Genomic DNA, 17176 nt, shown 5'->3' with positions numbered 1-17176 from the left:
AAAGAGGAAATGCCTTCAGTAGCCCCTTCTACACATTGCTCTTGTAGGGAGGTGGCAGCAGGAGCTGCTGGGCATTGGCTCCGCACCATATACAGCATAGAGCATGCAGATGTTTGGGAAGTGTTTGCTGACCAAACAGATGTTTCTTACAGCCTCTGGAAATGCCAAATGGAAGCACCTACAAGCCTCTTGCCCACCTCTTTACTTCTAGCAAATGGAAATAAACACAGAATATAAGTATTTAATAGTTTCAGTCTATTCAAGGATTTATTTTCTGTTTGGATGCAGATATTTCCTTTCCTTACAGCTGGTTTCTTGTGTGCTATGTAAACCTGCTCCATACCAGCACATTCCTGGAAAAAAAGAAAGCTTTCAAGTCCTAAAAATTAAACATATCTCATCTTTTGCCTCTTCATAGTTTAAACATAATGAACGCTAACAGTACTAGTATTGTAACTTGGTTTTAATGCCAGTCAAGTTAGAACTAAAAAGATGGTAGTAGTAGGATTACTAGTTGATGAATCTAGGAGTAGTAGATTCATCTACTCTTGGTTTTGTATGCAGTTTCTGGGGCCTGAGAACTTTTCTTCCTGCTATACATGCATGAGAATGAATGCCTGATTTCTGATATACCTTTTATCCTGCATTTTTCATTCAATGTATGAGAAATGGCTGCAAAGACCAGCATGCTTGAACAAATAGACTCCCCTCAGACAGCAAAATCGAAGGATAGATTTTTCAGAATACGACACACAAAGCATTGCTACCACTAGAGCCATAAAAAGATTAGTGGGTGAGCTTTGTCCTATTTGCAAGCTTTTGTACAACCTAGACAGCAAAATGCAAAAATGAGCATTAAAAGATTTTTTCCCTATGATTTATGAGAAAACCAAGAATCTTAAAAACAAAACTTTTTGCTTATATAGAACATGTACAATGAAAATGGAATAAGTTAACATTTATGCAGCTCTCTCTAAGTGAGACAGATTTTATTACATTCTGGTTGTTAGGTATATTTCCCCTTTCCTGATTTTTCCCATTTATCAAGAATATTGTTTTTCACTTTTCCCCATGTTTTCTCTCTTTTTTATTGCAGTTTTTGTTTTCTGTGCCATTACTTCTGAATAAAGGCGGCTTTGGAAATGACACTTTTCAACAATGTTGATAGTATAATAAGGACAGCCAACACATAGACTTACAGTAAAGAGAACACTGTACAGCAGAGCAAGAGAAAAAGTATCTGACAAGGTTCATCTTAACTGAGTAAATCAACTTGGTATAAAACAATCTGACACATTATAAAAGCTCAATGGAAAATGCTGCCTCGTTGAGAGAGCATGGATTACCACTAGTCTATATTAAAACAATTTTTCATTTCCAGAATTTTATTTTAGAATCTTTTGGTACTAAAAGAACATTAACAATGGAAATTTTTAATGGAAAAGGCTTGACTCTCACTGTACCAAGGCAGCATTGGAGAGTGGTACCTACAGGACTCAAATGCTTAGAGCTGGTGTTGTCTACATTTGGACCAGGCGGATACAGTATTTTATAACTTCTTTTTCATGCCTTATGACCACAGGTACTCAAATAGAGTAGCCACCCAATCCACACAGAAATTACTGTTGAAGTCCTACAACAGAGTTTACACTAATGTTCTTGCAAAGGAGATTGAAAATTAAAGCCATCCACCTACTAATTTTATCCTGTTGCTTACACTTCATTTTAAACATAATGGAGTAGCCGACACTCAGACGAATTACTATTATCCAGGTTTGAGTAGGAGAGCTGCTGTGGTCACTCAGTTTCCATGACAGCATTTCCATTTTAGGAATGGCAATATCAAATTTGTGTTTCCTTTAGCATAGTTGTAGAGATGCTTTACTCCAGTTTGCTGTAATGTACTGCTTGGACATTGTGATGATGGAAGCTATGAAGAATTGGAGCTGAAGACCCCTACATTCTGGGGCACAAGGCATAAGAATGTTTGCCTAAAGCACTGCCAAACATTGGTACAATGTGTTACAAAAGTGTTAATTTTACTATCATGTTTAATTCTACTCAGATTTGCATTGAGATACCCATTTTGTGAATTGATCTTATGTTAGATGATGCTCTGAACCACGAAAGGATCTGATGAAAATCATAGCTGCTATAAAACAGTCATGTTTCATTATATAGACTTGATTTCTTTTTTCCTCTTAACTGAAAAAAACTCAAGCAGGTTTCAAAGTTTCATCTCCCTATAGTTTTTCTTAAAGTTCTTGTAACATAATCAAAGAAGTACATCTATGACAGATGAGCTTCTATAAGATATTAATTAGACTTTCATTTAACATGTAGTAAGAAAAATGCACATTTAATCAATTTTAATGTGTCATGTGCCTATTCCTCACCCTTAAAGAATGTATAACTATGTTTCCTATTTTTACAATTTTACAACAAATAAATGTTAATAACTCCAGTTCTAAAACATTTTTTAATTTTGTGTACTATTTTCAAATTCTTCAATGTTGATAGCAGAAATGATTTTTCAGCTATATTTCATCTTGCCTTTCCCTTTTATGGCTGTTCTGCTTTGCCAGTGAAACACAGGCACAAACAATGAATGTCTGCTTTTTTGCAAGGACAACTTACGCCCACAAAAAGAGACACAGTCACTGAAAAATGCCATCTATTCGTATTATGTGGGATGATAAACACAGCATCATAGGTGCCTTCAGTTTCAGATCAAAACCAAATTAAACAAACAAAAATCCTCAGAAAATTGTAAGATACAAAATAACCCAGAAAATGTAACTGAAATACAGAAAAGATCAGTGACTATGAAAATTACAAGTTTGAAATTGAGAACAAAACATAACTAAGTTTAAATGACTAATAAAACTGAAGACATGTAGAATATTACAGTCCTCTTGTCTCTTATTTTCTAAAAAGAAGAAAACTAAAACTGTGGTTTTGGAATGAAGTAGGAAGATCTATCACTCCGAATGATGCTGCAGATGGTACAGAAGTTTATTATATAATAAAGGAGGCATTAGACCGTTCAAGGAGATTTTTGAAGACAAAGTTCCACCTAATATTCTAGGTGGAACTTGCTGAGAGTCACTTTCCGAGTCACCAGTATTAACTTCTAATAAAAATCTCAGAAAATTGGGAAAATGCCAAGGAAATGGAATTTTCCATGATAATTTTAATAATTTGGAGGGGGAACCTACTAAAAGTGATGATCCAGAAAACAATAGCTTTCTGCTCAGTATCAAAACGTTGTTGGTATGGGTTTGTTTATAAACAAAACTGTTTCTAGAGGATTCATCTTGACTGATTAAGTTCACAGTGATACGGTAGTTTTGAAGAAAGGAGATGGATGACTGTGGCCAACACAAATCCAAATATAAAATGGGTCATATATATCTGTATAATAGGCGAAACACATCTAAGACACAATAAGGAAAAAGGTATCTGTAGGAGGGGAGATTCTGGCTTGGAAAACAAAGACACCAAAAGAGATTTCTAATAGCTAGGAGTGACAGTATGGGCTTAGTATGAAGCTGTGGCAAAACAGAGATTATCACCTGGGAACAGAAAATATTTCGTGCCATTGGTGAAACAACTGCAGCCGTACAGCTCTAGAAGCCACACCTCAAGACAAATGAAAAGAGAAAGAGACAAATTACAAAAAAATACTTGGAGTTCACTTTACATGATGTTATAAATTGGTTTACTCAGCTCCAGAATACTAACAGGAGAACGGACTTTTACTTGTTTTCATCCACTGATAGGCTAATTAGGCACAACAGGATACACTGGGCAGACATGAGGTAAACACATTTTGGAAATCAAATGTGGCTTAGCAAACAAGGGGATGAACTCGCACCATTTGGATTCATGTTAAAACATTCTTATACTATGTCATACTAAAGATATCTAAGTTACGTTCAAGTACACAACGCTTATATACAGGGACTGATGTAACTTATGTACATGAGGTGAATGTATGTATGTAGATCTGCTAGGGAGAAGAAAGGCAGGTTTGACTGTCGTGATCATCCTTTGCAGCATTGAGTTAATCTGTTTTTCCCTTAATTTCATAGCTTTGGAGGGAAAAAGTATTGATTTGCATTTCTTCCTACACATTCTTTAGGTAGCTACACTAAGACTGGGTAAAGTAAGATCTTATCTTCAAGTCTTTGAGCTATTACACTCAAGAAGCCAGGAAGCAATTTTTTTCCACGCTGATACACTACTGAGGACAAAGCGAAGAGGCAGAGAGTCAGCACAGAGAAGATCGTGCTGGATCATTCCTTTGAGGTATCAGAAAAGATTTCTTTATGATGCATTTTGATCAAATGCCCAGTTCTAATCCCAAATCTGGGTCTGGAAAAGAATTACTTGTTGTCTTCTGCAGTTTGAAGCTAGACAGTCTCCTAAGATCATTTGACATACACTAGTTAACCTATACACTGCTAGTAGTGGATCTATGGTATTTCTGACAATTTGATCTCTGTCATTCTCTCCCTTTTACCCGCTACAGTTGAGCCTCTTGATGAATGAAATCTTTGGGAGTGTTCTTGTTGTTTTGGCACAAAATTTTTCAAGATTTAGTGCAAAGCCTTAACACAAAGTGACTTAGACACATATCTGAGGTTATCTGGTTCCATGGACTGAGGTCTTGCAGGTTATAATTTGTTCATGCTTTAAGTACTACTGTTTTCATTCAACAAAATCCTCAGGCTGAACAGAACATATAAGTAAAAACAGAGATATAAAAATTTTAGATTAGACTACAAAGTAGTCTCAGCTGGCCCTGCATTCTTCAAGCTACAAAAATGTTCTGAAATTTTCACTAATACAATTAAGATGTGGAATTAGCATGAATTCATATGGTTCATAATGAGCAAGGAGGTCAGTTCAGCTCTACAGGAGCTTAGTAGAGTTAGTTGGTCACCATTCACATTTACAGATCAGTATGGTAGTACCAGACACATACATAACTACTTCACGCAGATTTGCTTGATATAGGTAAGAGAGATCAGGATATTTACATCACTAGTGTTTTGAAACTTCTCATTCTCGTTTGTCTCAGAAATCTCCAGTGTGTAGTTATCAAAGTTAGAGAAAGGATTTGCTTACTTATTGCACATTAGCATTTGTGAAACAACTAAAGCTTTAACAAGAAAAGGTGATAAAGGCTTGCTTTAAATTCCCCTAAGCCATCCAGTACACCAAATGCTTATCAACGTGCATATGGAATTCACTGTTCAAGACTGAGGAGATTAAAAGTTTTCCTGCACAGCACCCCTTTTTGCCTTCCTATCAAAGCAATTTAGGACAACAGCCTCAGATAACATTTATATATATATAAAATTGAATAGGAAATGGTAAGTGCTTCTTTCTGCAACCAACTCATCAGGTAAAAATCCAGAGGGAGGTAGATGAGTGTGATCCATCTTTTATTTCTTGACAGCTTTCTGAGCTATACTTGGATGTAAACGGTTTCTTCATCTGGGCAACCTTATTTACAGCTTAACTGCTGTGCTAAAGTACTTACTGAGAAAGCTGTAACAGAAAAAAAAAAACAAAGCCAAGAACTAAAACAAAACTCCTGAGGTAAGAAACTTCTAAAAGCACAACAAATACTTTAACACAAATGGAGAAATGACCATCTGTCTTAAAAGAGTGGATTATATTTTTGGGAATTACATGTTCCACGGTCTTTTTGGGATTGCTGTTTAAAAAGTGGAAGATTAACTTCTTTTTTTTTTTAAATAAATGTTTTCTTATCATTAAGACTTTGATCAACTAGAATGGTAAGCAAATTGAGGCAACAAAGAGTAGTTAAACATCAAAAAACTGTGCAAGGATCTATTCTGAGAGTACTCATGGAATATTTAAAATGTTATAAATTGTGAATCTTACTGCGCACTAGCTTCTACCTACCAATGACACTAACTTATCAAAAAAAAATTTGAAAATTAGACATAAGCATCAATATTGTAAAGCTTTGGAGATTCCAGACAACTCCACAGCATCAAAACTATTGGTTTTCTTTAGTGGTGAATTTGTGTTCCAAATGCCCTGACATGTGGTGGGCTTTAAGCATTTTCTACAGCAGGAAGGGCAAGAATTTTACAGATTACAGCTGTAAAACAGGCAAGAGAGATATATAAGAAAGATGGGGACAAACTTTCTAGCAGGGCCTGTTGCAATAGAACAAGGGCTCATGGTTTTAAACTAAAAGAGGGTAGATTTAGACTAGATGTAAGGAAGAAATTTTTTACAGTGAGGGTGGTGAAACACTGGAAGAAGTCACCCAGAGAGCAGGTAGATGTCCCCTCCCTGGAAACATTCAAGGTCAGGTTGGACAGGGCTCTGAGCAACCTGATCTAGTAGAAGAGGTCCCTGCTTATTGCAGGGCCGTTGGACTAGATGAACTTTAAAGGTCCCTTCCAACCCAAACTATTCTGTGATTAATCTCTGAGCTGATTGTTTAAGCATACATGAAGTGACTTTAATATCTTTGGACAAGCAGTGAGTCAAAAGTTGTCTACAAGAGGTATGTTTGAATATACTAAGTATACTGTAACAACAAACTTCAAGCTGTGCAAACTTCATACGTACAGCAGTATTTGATCTTTGTTTCAGACTGGGACAAGAACTACAATCTCTTTTTTGTTTCAGCAGCTCTCATAACACAAATCATTATTAGTATTACTACGACAGAAAAAAAAATTCTGAAGTTACCTCACTGCAAATTTTTTTCCATGTAAGCTAGAAAAGCACCATTTAAAACGATCTTGCAAGCTACATAGATCATGCCACATATTCAGGAAAGGATAACAGGGGACATACATGATGTCTCTGACATGAGCAGTGTCATTAAAAAGTTACCTAAAACTAAAGCAGGAATAACAGCAGATAATATCAAATTGGTTGACTCACTACATTCTGTGCTGAAACACAGCACACACATATCTAAAATATCATCTTTATACTTGATGTAGAGAGGAAGGAAAGGGTGAAGCCTCTGTATTCTTGTCTTCATTATGAAAATAGCTGCGTTCTTATTTCAAGTTAGGTAATCCAATTTCAGTTAAAATTAGAAGGCAAAAAGTCAGAGTTCAAACGAATTAAAGATCAAGATAAAGTCTAGACTATCCTACTGATTTTAAGAAAGGCCTTCAAGTCATGTATAAACTACAAGGTGCCACTTTTCTACAGATTTTTGCCCTATTTTAGCATAAATACACCTGCTTTGTTAACAAACACCCATGTATTTTAAGCCAGCCCTGACCTGTGTTGCAGACTTTTGCTCCTTCGCCACTTACTGCTGTGCAGACGAACCTGTGAGCTTAACAGAAGAAAAGTGTGTCAGTCCGCAAAGCAGCAAGTAATTTTGCTGCTGTCAAACACACAGGTGAACTTGGCCTGGCCAGCACTCAATAGGGAAAACCCAAGATGTCCAATTTCAACAGGTTTGAAACAATCATATCAACCAATCAAGCATATGACTGCAACAAGCAATCATATCACCTATGCATTGCACTCCCCCCTCCGCCCCCCGCAAAGATTTAAATAGATCATTATTTTTTTCAGTTATTTCAGCTCTAATTTCCACACCCAGGTCATGCAGAATCACTTCATATTACGAAAAATTCACCAGCAAATCAATGGACAGTCACCCTCAGAAAGACTGCTCTGCCTAGTTTCCCTAGGCAAATCTCTTCCCTCCCTATCCCCTCACCTTCTCTTTTACACCCCTGTTGCTTTCACCCCACATCTTCCAGCACTACTGAGCTGTGGTGTCTGAACACAGGCTTCTGCTCCTCACAACCTCTGGCCATACGTGCCTGTTGATGCAATTTCTTTCTGCTTGTCCGGTGCTCCTCCTCCTTCTCTCCAGCCTACAGACTGATCACCTTCCCCTACCAACCCCACACAAGGTACAGCAGAAGCCCTGTTTAGGCACTAAGTCCCTAAAATGCACGCAGAGCAAATAAACAGCGACTAACAAATGTACCATTTGGTACGATCAACCTCAAACTTAAACCTTGACTCTGATTTATCTCCTGGTCGTATCCCATGGCTAACTAGCTCAATCTGCCTGGATTCTCTCAGCCTATTATTTCCACTACTGATAAGACATGGGCACACAACCTTTTTAAAAAATATATAAATTCTTGTAGGAAATGTGATATCTCTAAAACTCTCATGGAGTTACACTGAAAGATTAGGGAAAATGAACTTGTACAAAAACAAAACCCAGCTGTTTCAGCTACAAAACTGTCTGCATTAAAAGATGTTAATCTACATGTGTTGCAGTTCCTAATTTATTTAGATATTTTTCTCCAATTAAGTTCTTACACAGTATTCACAGCAGTAAACATCATAAGGCTGGGATCAACATTACCCTAATGTCTTCCAAGTCTGCAGTTACCATGGCTACATGCTTTTGTGATATTTTCATTCAAAATTTCTAAAGCCAATACCGTGGTCTAACTGAAAAGCTCTAACTTATTCCTTTCCTTATTTGAGTTACCTAAAGGCTTTTACTAGCATGTTGTTGAGCCTTTTCCTTTTCACAAGCTTCCAGCATGAAAATCCATGCCCTAGCTATGCTCAGTTTCAATGAAAAGACAATTTATTTCATAGTTGGGCATAAATGAGCTAGGAACCCTGAGCAAATCCATAGGGTTTTGGAAACGTTTAGTGACCTCTCTTGAATTAAAGCTCTGTAGGACATGCCACATCTTTTACCAAGCCTTGCCTTTCTAGATATCTGCCATGATCACATTCACACACAGACAAATCCACTCAGTGAATGGCATGAAAATATCAATTTAAACTGGTACTCAACAACGGGAAAAAAAGATTACATTAAAAATGGAGGTTCTATTTAGTGCATAATGCAGTTTGCAATCCTAAATGACATCAAAAGAGTGAAAACCATAAAGTGATATTCATCAAACTATCCTATTAATCCTTAAGATGTTTTCCAGAATAATACCTCTTTTCCAATTTCGAAAGCACAATATGTGTTTTGTATAATCTCAATTTCTAATCCCTGTTAAAAAAAAAAAAGACATAATCCAGAGGTAAAAATTTATCTGGTAGCCATCTGAACCTCTTTACCCATAAACAGGATTATTTTACCTGAAGCAGTTGATTTTCCTGTACCAACACGGTTTTTTTCTCTTCGGGTTTTATTTTTTAAAATATAAATCCTGCTGGGATTAGACATATGATCAAGATACAGCAAAATAACAATTTGGGATCAGTCAGATGATTCAGTAACTGCCCATGGCACACTTTTGGATTGCAGCAAATGCTCGGTAATATAACTCAGTTTACCTCTCTTTTTACTGTGAACTAAATGAAGATGAAAAATCCTGCACCTTTAGTGCAAGCAGTATACATATAAGCAGTAACCAGGGAATTGGGTGATGCATGAGTTCATATTTGACTACAGTAATTCAATCCTGTGCTTGAGACCCAGATGATTTAGGTATATTAACCCCATCGATTTTCAGAGCAGTTTTCCTACACCACCTCCCTCTCCTAGATGTTACAAGTGGCTCTTCTCTTATTTCTTTTATTTTTTCCATTTTCCTTTACGTGATTTTACATTGATTGTCTTCAGCTAGCAACACTTTCCACAAAGTTCAAGCTCTTTGATCTATCTGATTATTTGAGCCAATGTTATTTAATTACATATGGATAATGGTATTAGAACCTGGCCAAAGAGCTTTTAGGAAAGATTCCAGGAAATACTACTGCTATATTGCTTGAAGAACAATTTATCTTTCCCTATATAAACTCTTATTTTTTCTATTCTGCTGTAAACCTAGATGTTCCTAGTAAATCTCCTGGGCACAATTTATTCAAATGGAAGTGTGATTTTTCAGCTCAGTATGTCCCGTCAAAATGTCTATTACCACAATTACTTTGATGATTTTCTTTTATATGCTGACCTGATAAGGTGAGGGAGATGATATTGGTTTTAAACATGAAAGTAATGCTTATTGAACACCTGTTGCTTAGGAATCTGGGCTACTACAAAACCCTTAAAAGTAGGGACTTTGTATGATAAATAGGTAATATAGAATAAAATATATAGTGTATAAATAATAACATATAACAAAATAATAAGTCTTTATAACAGCCCGTTGCAGCTGTTGAAGGAAAGCGTATTTTTTTTAGAAAGATACAACAAATGCTGAACAGATACTAAGTAACAATCAACATAAACTACAGAAAATTTGTCATGAAAATCTAGACCTGTTAGGGAAAGAGAAAGAAATCACTGGTAGGCAGGACTGAGGAAAATTACAGTTTTAGATGTATTAGGAAAGAAACACTAATCTGCAACTTCAATTCCTTTGTGCTAGTGGCATCCCATTATGAAAGAAGCTATTAATAATCTTGTAGAAAAAAACCCAGATGAATTCAATAAATACTTCTTATCTAATTTTGGAATGGAGCAGCAAAGTGTGGTTGTATCATATCAGATGACAGATTGCAATCTAGTGTATCCTAACTAAGAATCAGCGGGTAGTGATGTTTTAAACCAGTAGTATTCAAGGCTTAACAAGACCTCACTTCTGCAGGTGACACCTGCAGCAATAGATGAGAGGAGTTGTGGATTCTCCTTACTCTGAGGTCTTTGAACAAGCGCAGATGCCCTTCAGGAAAACATGCTTGAGCCAAACACAGCTTATTGGAATGAATATCTGGATTAAATATACATTTAAAATGGAAAATCTGGCTATCAAATGCACCTCTCCCTCCTATTTTTCCTTGGGTGCAACCCTTAGTACCATATTCTCCTGGCCATTAGCACTCCAGAATATTGTGGAAACAACCCCATTTGGTCTGTAAGAGAGGCTGGGAACCTCATTTCAGAGACAAGTTGCACCTGCATTCAAAGAAGCACTTTTTTAGAGGTCTTGTGGCTTTAGTTGGATGACTAGCATTCAGATGAATAATGGAAACGTAGTTTAAAGCTACAAATTCTTAAAATCCTCAGTACAAGGGTATTGCACTCATTTAATATGATGGACCTCTGAAAAAAAGCTTCTGCTAAGGTGGAATGAATATAACTCATAGGCTTTGTTCTTTGTTCTGTCAAAGTCACCACTGAATACACTAAGCTGTTTTACCAGTCAAATTTCTCCAATGAAAAGAGTTTATGATGGACACCACGATGCTTGTCACTGTACAGTATGTGAAGAGTGGCACTGTCCCTCTCCTAAGGCAGCACTATGACTTGTGTCCTCAGCCTTGTTCCATTACAGTTCACAACATTTTTAGTGATTTTAATGGTGCAAGATCTATTCTCAGGTATATTGGATCATAGCAGAACTGATTCCCCAAATCCATCTGTAACTGACAGACCGACTTGCTTTTCCTTACTATTTGTTCTTACAGTGGAAGGTAATGGGATATTGAAGTCACACCCAGGTGGAAATACTGTTTTACTGAGTAAATTATCCATTAATACAAAAAACTGAAATCTGAAGGCATTAGCGGTTTGAATGGCCATTTTGGTAACAAACGTCACTCCCTCCAGGAGTCTAGTATGGTCAGCATTAATGCACTAGCATGGTATGCTCTACCAAACACCGTACTTAGTTAGGCTGCTGTACCCGTTACTGTGGGCATGCTGGGGCACGCAGAACAACCAGCACACCAATGTTAAAACAGGGAGTTTAATTGCAACCCTTTACTGTGCTGACAGCCCATGAATTCAAATTCCAATATCACAAAGCTGAACAAAAGACCACAAACTTAAAAAATGAAAAGTCACATTCTTTTATCTGCTTCCCTGATTTTCAGCCTTTTGGGTTCACCTTTTCAAGTTGCCCTCCTTAACTATGAGGGTGTTAAACAGGATTAGCTAATCTCAGTTCTTCAGTAGCTGATACGCCAGAAAAGCATCACATACTGTGACCTTTACAATAACATACTAAACACTGGAAAGATTTTCTTTTTTATGAACTATGCTCTACCTTTTAAAACCAGACTCAATTCACGAACATATTGAGTAACTAAAATATATTATATTGGCTTTTCTACAACGGAAAATACAGAGTTTGTAGTCTTGAAAGAAAAGCAAAGAACTAAAAATATTTCTGAAAAATGAACTGCTAGCTCTGCTTTTAAAAGAAGCTAGTATTGGTGACTGCAGCGTGTGAAAGTTTCTACATGGGTAATTTTCTCAATAGAACTTGCAGAAATAGGGCAGAAAGAAGCAATTCCAAAGAGTGAAGAAACATCAATCATATGACTTAACTTTTCACTAAATTCAGTGTGTGTGAAGCAAATGCAGTTTTTAGATATTTCATGAACACAGTTCACTTTACACAAATTATGGAGACAACAATGAAAAGATCGAACAAGTAAAACATTCAGTGGGCAATGGGACAACTTCTTTAGGTAATTAATTTTTTTTGACCAATTCCAAGGGGGAAATCTGAAATATTTTTCTCAGAAATTACCTCATGCAGCTTGACAACAACTCACATACATAGGGCTTTACCTATAAGTCAGTAAAAAAAAATATGAAAAAGACCACATGCAAGCTCACAAATATATGGCAAAACATTAAGTATCTAATCATTTCCTTGTAAATGACCTAGATGGTTAATTAAAAGACTTTAATCTTATTGAAAAATATAGTGTTGTTTTACCATTAAATCTAAATACAAACCAACGTCTGATTGTAGCTACAATGCAAGTCAGTCGTACTCTGTATAACAGGGTAGTTTTGCCTTTGTATACCTTTTCAAAGGAAACATAGCAGAGGAAAAATTACTTACAAAACTATTACTACAGCATTTCCCGATGTCTGGATTGACTACAGGTGAAACAAATGATTTGTCAACACATCTTCTTTTTAAATTTTTATTACAGTAGCACCACAGCTTAGACAAAAAAGATGAACAGTCAGTTCTTAAGTGTTCTTAGCACTCTTAAGTGCTCAGAAGCCTGTCACAAGTCTCACTGTGAAATAGGGAATAGGAAAGAAAAATAATCTGTCTGAAGAGATTCATTTAGGACAGCTGAGAAGTGGAACAGTGACTATATTTGCCAGAAGCACAGATGCAGAATATCTTGACTCAGCTATAAGCTGCCTACAGAGCTCTCCCCGGAATAGTAAGGAATTACATATGGTAAATGCTGCGTATTTCAGCTTGTACTCATGAGGTTCCCATCATCTTACATGTGTTTTTTAAAAGGCCTTTATCCTGCATAATCCACTTGCTTTGTTTTAGGTATTTCTTCACAAAATCAGATTTCGGAATGGAGCCTGTTCAGTAATTCTTTAAGTACTTCTTTCTTGGATTTTACCTTTAACTTTGACGGAACATGACACAACAGACAAGGATCCCCTCTTGTAACCAGTTCACTGGTGGTTTAAGTCAATGTCGTTCATTTTGGCCTCAGAAAAAGCAGTAATGCTCATATGAGCAGTTTTTGTGTCTTAACTGTATTTCTCAACTTCAGGAGTAGTAACCAACATTTTGAGGGGGTGATTTCTTAAAACCTTGGTTAGATCTACAAGCATACTTTTTTTTTCGTTCTATGAGAAGCTGGCTAACAATGTGTAACAATGACGTCACATCTCTACAGACGGAGAGGAGTCAGCAGAGCCAACACAAGTCAAATTTTCAGGGTTCCTCCATTATTATAACATTTATCTGCATCTACCTGAAGATACAGAAATGTTTCCATGGAAATGATCACTTCTAAATTATTGTGGCTTATGCAGTTTTTCCACAGGTAGGAAAAGGAGTACTTTGCAGAAAATCATTTCAAATTACCGTTGCCAGTATGTTTATAAATAGTATAATTTTATAGCTATAATTATTATCCAGGGTTCTCCATCTTCCACTAGAAACTGGATGACCCACAAACAGAAAACTAAAATTAAAAGTGAAAGGTCACTTATTTTTGTAGCTCTTCTCTCTATAGTTGTTCCTGGCCACCTTAGGAGACAAAATACTTAGACACCTTTGATCTCATACAGCAAATAATGTATTACCATTACCCTGAAAGCCTATACATATTTTCTCTGAACCATCGCCTTGATCTTAACTCCTGTTGAAGGCATACTATTCAAACAGTCCCGTGAGTGAGTCTGAGCATTTAGCAATCAAGTATTGATAATTTTTCTGGTAATGTTATTCTCTTCAATTAAGGTGTTCAATAATATTTTAAAAGTGAAAAAAAAAAAAACAAACAAAATCTGAAAACTGGAATGAAAAAGCTGCTGCAGAAACAAGAGCACTATATTGGATAGTTATGGAAGAGTAAAAGTTATGCATTCAGGAGGTTGTTACTAATAAAGTGGAATGAACCGGGTGAGAGATTCTCCCAGCTTTTCCACCGAAGGACAGGAAACTTTAAAAATATTATTGAAAAGTAATGAAGATCCATTATGCTTCTTAGACATATTGAAACTTCAGCCACCCAGACATACCAATCTACAAATGAAGGACCCAGCTACGCCTATGCCAATTGAGGGGCATAAACTTTGAAGTAAATCATGCATCTAAGCAAGTAATCTCACTCACCAGATGAAACACTTTCTAAGGTATTTTTTTTTATGCATTTGCTTAAATACACTAATGTTTACAAGTTTTTCTCTCCACATCTTTATGATTTTAAGATATATAAAACAGTCAAAAAAGTCTAAAACTAAACTAGTTTTCAACTGGCGTTGGAAAGAGGAAGCAAAAGATTTATTTACAAAGGAATGTTAGAGAAAGTTTGCACACATTACAGAGGAAAAGAGTGCACTCAAACATCACATCCCGCAAGTTATCAAAACGCTAGCATATAAAGGAAACATCTAGTGGAAAATAATTTTAACTTGATTTGAGAAGCCTTTATTATGTTCCTTCTTCAACCTCCAACCACAAAGACATCACAAAATGGGTTGTTGTTATTCTTATCTTCTGCTTATATTTTAGAAAACTTAAAAGGCTGAAGCATTTAAACCTCTAGCTAGATGTGCTCTTTTCTCATAAATAATTTAGTTCAGATCAACACTCCTAATTATAAGCTCCCCAAGTCAGTAGAACACTTCCATGTGTATTTTCACCACGCTTAAGCATATGCTGAATCACAAATTGGATAAGCCTAAAAGTTTTTTTTAGCCCCTACATTTATTCAAACTCTTCTGCTTAAAGGAAACCCTTAACCTCTACCCTATTATTTCTCTTGAACGGATGAGCAGACATCCCTCCCTTTTATTGTCATGCCTCTGCTCCCTTTGATAACACAGCTAAAAATGAAGCCCTTGTTAAGTCCAAATAAGACTTTATGCAAGTTATGTGCGTAAAAGGAATATTATTCTATGTTCTGAGAAATACGAATAAAATCGGAGCAGATAGTCCCTTTTTCTCCAATCCATGATTACAGAGGTGTAATGCCTCAGTCTGTGATTACAGAGTTGTAATACAGCTGAAGGCCCCATCTCAGACAGATCTCCCCACTGACTTTCTGAGGTAGCAGCATCATAAAAAGAATTTTACTCAATGCTTCTCATTGACTTTTCCCAAAGCACGTAGATCATCTATCAAAGATGTGCTTGTCAGAGTCACAATGCAACAATGCCCTGAAACTTATGTTTAAATTTATGTATGCTGTCAATCTTACATATGTTCTGAGGCATATTCATTCAATATTTTAACAGACAAGGGACCATTGAGAGGTGACTATAAACACACTGTTTTCTTTAAATTCACTGCAGAGATTTAAACGCAGTATGAGCATGTCCCTAAAATACTCCATAAACATTTCCCCAGAGCCACAAATTTAAAAACAGATAATAGCTTTAGAAATAATTATTTTGGGCAAAATGGAGTCGTTATTGAAACTGTGGGGAAGGAATATTGGTACGCTACAATACAGCGTTTGTGGTTATCAGTAACATAATTACGCAAAGTCTTCTCTAGTACTTTATACACTTTTCTTTGAATGTATTTAGCTACAAACGTAGTTAAGTTTCCTGAATGATAGACATAAAAGTCTAGCCAGAAAACATGAAGTAAAATTTACAGAAAATCTTCTTCCTTTTATTATTCTTACCCAACCACTCTATTGATCATAGAGATACCATTGCTTTTGACTTACTGATATAAGAATTCTATATTTCCAGCAAAGGATATAAACAGAAAAGTAGCACTGAGCAGTACACCATCTGTCTTGCTTCAAATGACTACTACAGCACATAAATCAGTTAGATACAGATTACACTCTCTTGTGCTCAGATTCTAATAAACACATTCATAACACAAACCAGTAATCTACACCGGTGTGGGCTGGAGGATACAACCGTTATCAAAATATCTTAACCTTGAGTCTACTGTTTTTATAAAGACACCCAGGTAGATCAAGTGGAATTATTTTATTTTATATTCCTTAAAATGGGATGTGGAGTCATTTATGACTGACTACTGTCATAGCCTTGCTCTTTTTACATGACAAAAAATATTCCTCCATGATCTGCATTGCAGAACATGGGTTTGCTTGAGTATCATTCAATGATATCATCGCATATCATCGCAGTGCTTGAGTATCATTCAGTGTGGATTGTGTGCATTAACATGAAAGAGTCCACCCAAATCTAACAGTGAGCATAAGAAAGGAAAATTAGACCTTAAAACTAATGAGAAATCAATGTCAAAAGGAGGAAACACAAATATTTATTCATCAAGGCCACTATTAGACATGACCTTGTCTTCCTTTTAATTCTTTAAAGGTATAAGAATTAAATGAATCATTGAAATAAAAAGTTTAGAGAACAGAGCAGATGGCAAGCTGTAACCTCTGCTTCTTAAATTCTATCCCAGTTGTCGGTATAGCATATTGATATTGTACATTTACATTATTGCAATGTGAGTTTTAATCTTATGTCATTAGTTTTTAAAATCTAGTGATGGTCAACTTATGGTTCATGGATTTCTAAGTATCTGTGAAAAGTAATAAAAAAAAAAGTACATTATGAACAACACTACAAGTAATTTCAGGGCACACCCCTGCATCCATAGGGTAAAACAATGGTTTTCAATCTGCCTTACAGTCAAAGGTCCCTTTTGAGAAACAACAGGACTACCTGAATCAATTTAAAATTAAAAAAAAAATAAATTAAAAATGTAATCTAAAGTTC

The 17176-nt window shown here is 36.0% G+C and overlaps 1 protein-coding gene across 1 annotated transcript in view; it reads right to left on the bottom strand.

Moving 5' to 3' along the window:
* The window catches only part of KCNH8 (potassium voltage-gated channel subfamily H member 8), a 190226-nt gene that overhangs the window by 77367 nt on the left and 95683 nt on the right, over positions 1–17176 (bottom strand). The gene's annotated exons all lie outside the window — the stretch shown is intronic.

The sequence above is a fragment of the Larus michahellis genome, chromosome 2, assembly GCF_964199755.1.
Source record: "Larus michahellis chromosome 2, bLarMic1.1, whole genome shotgun sequence".
NCBI classification, from domain to species: domain Eukaryota; kingdom Metazoa; phylum Chordata; class Aves; order Charadriiformes; family Laridae; genus Larus; species Larus michahellis.
The sequence above is the reverse complement of the archived record's forward strand: the minus strand, read 5'-3'. Positions and strand labels throughout refer to the sequence as shown.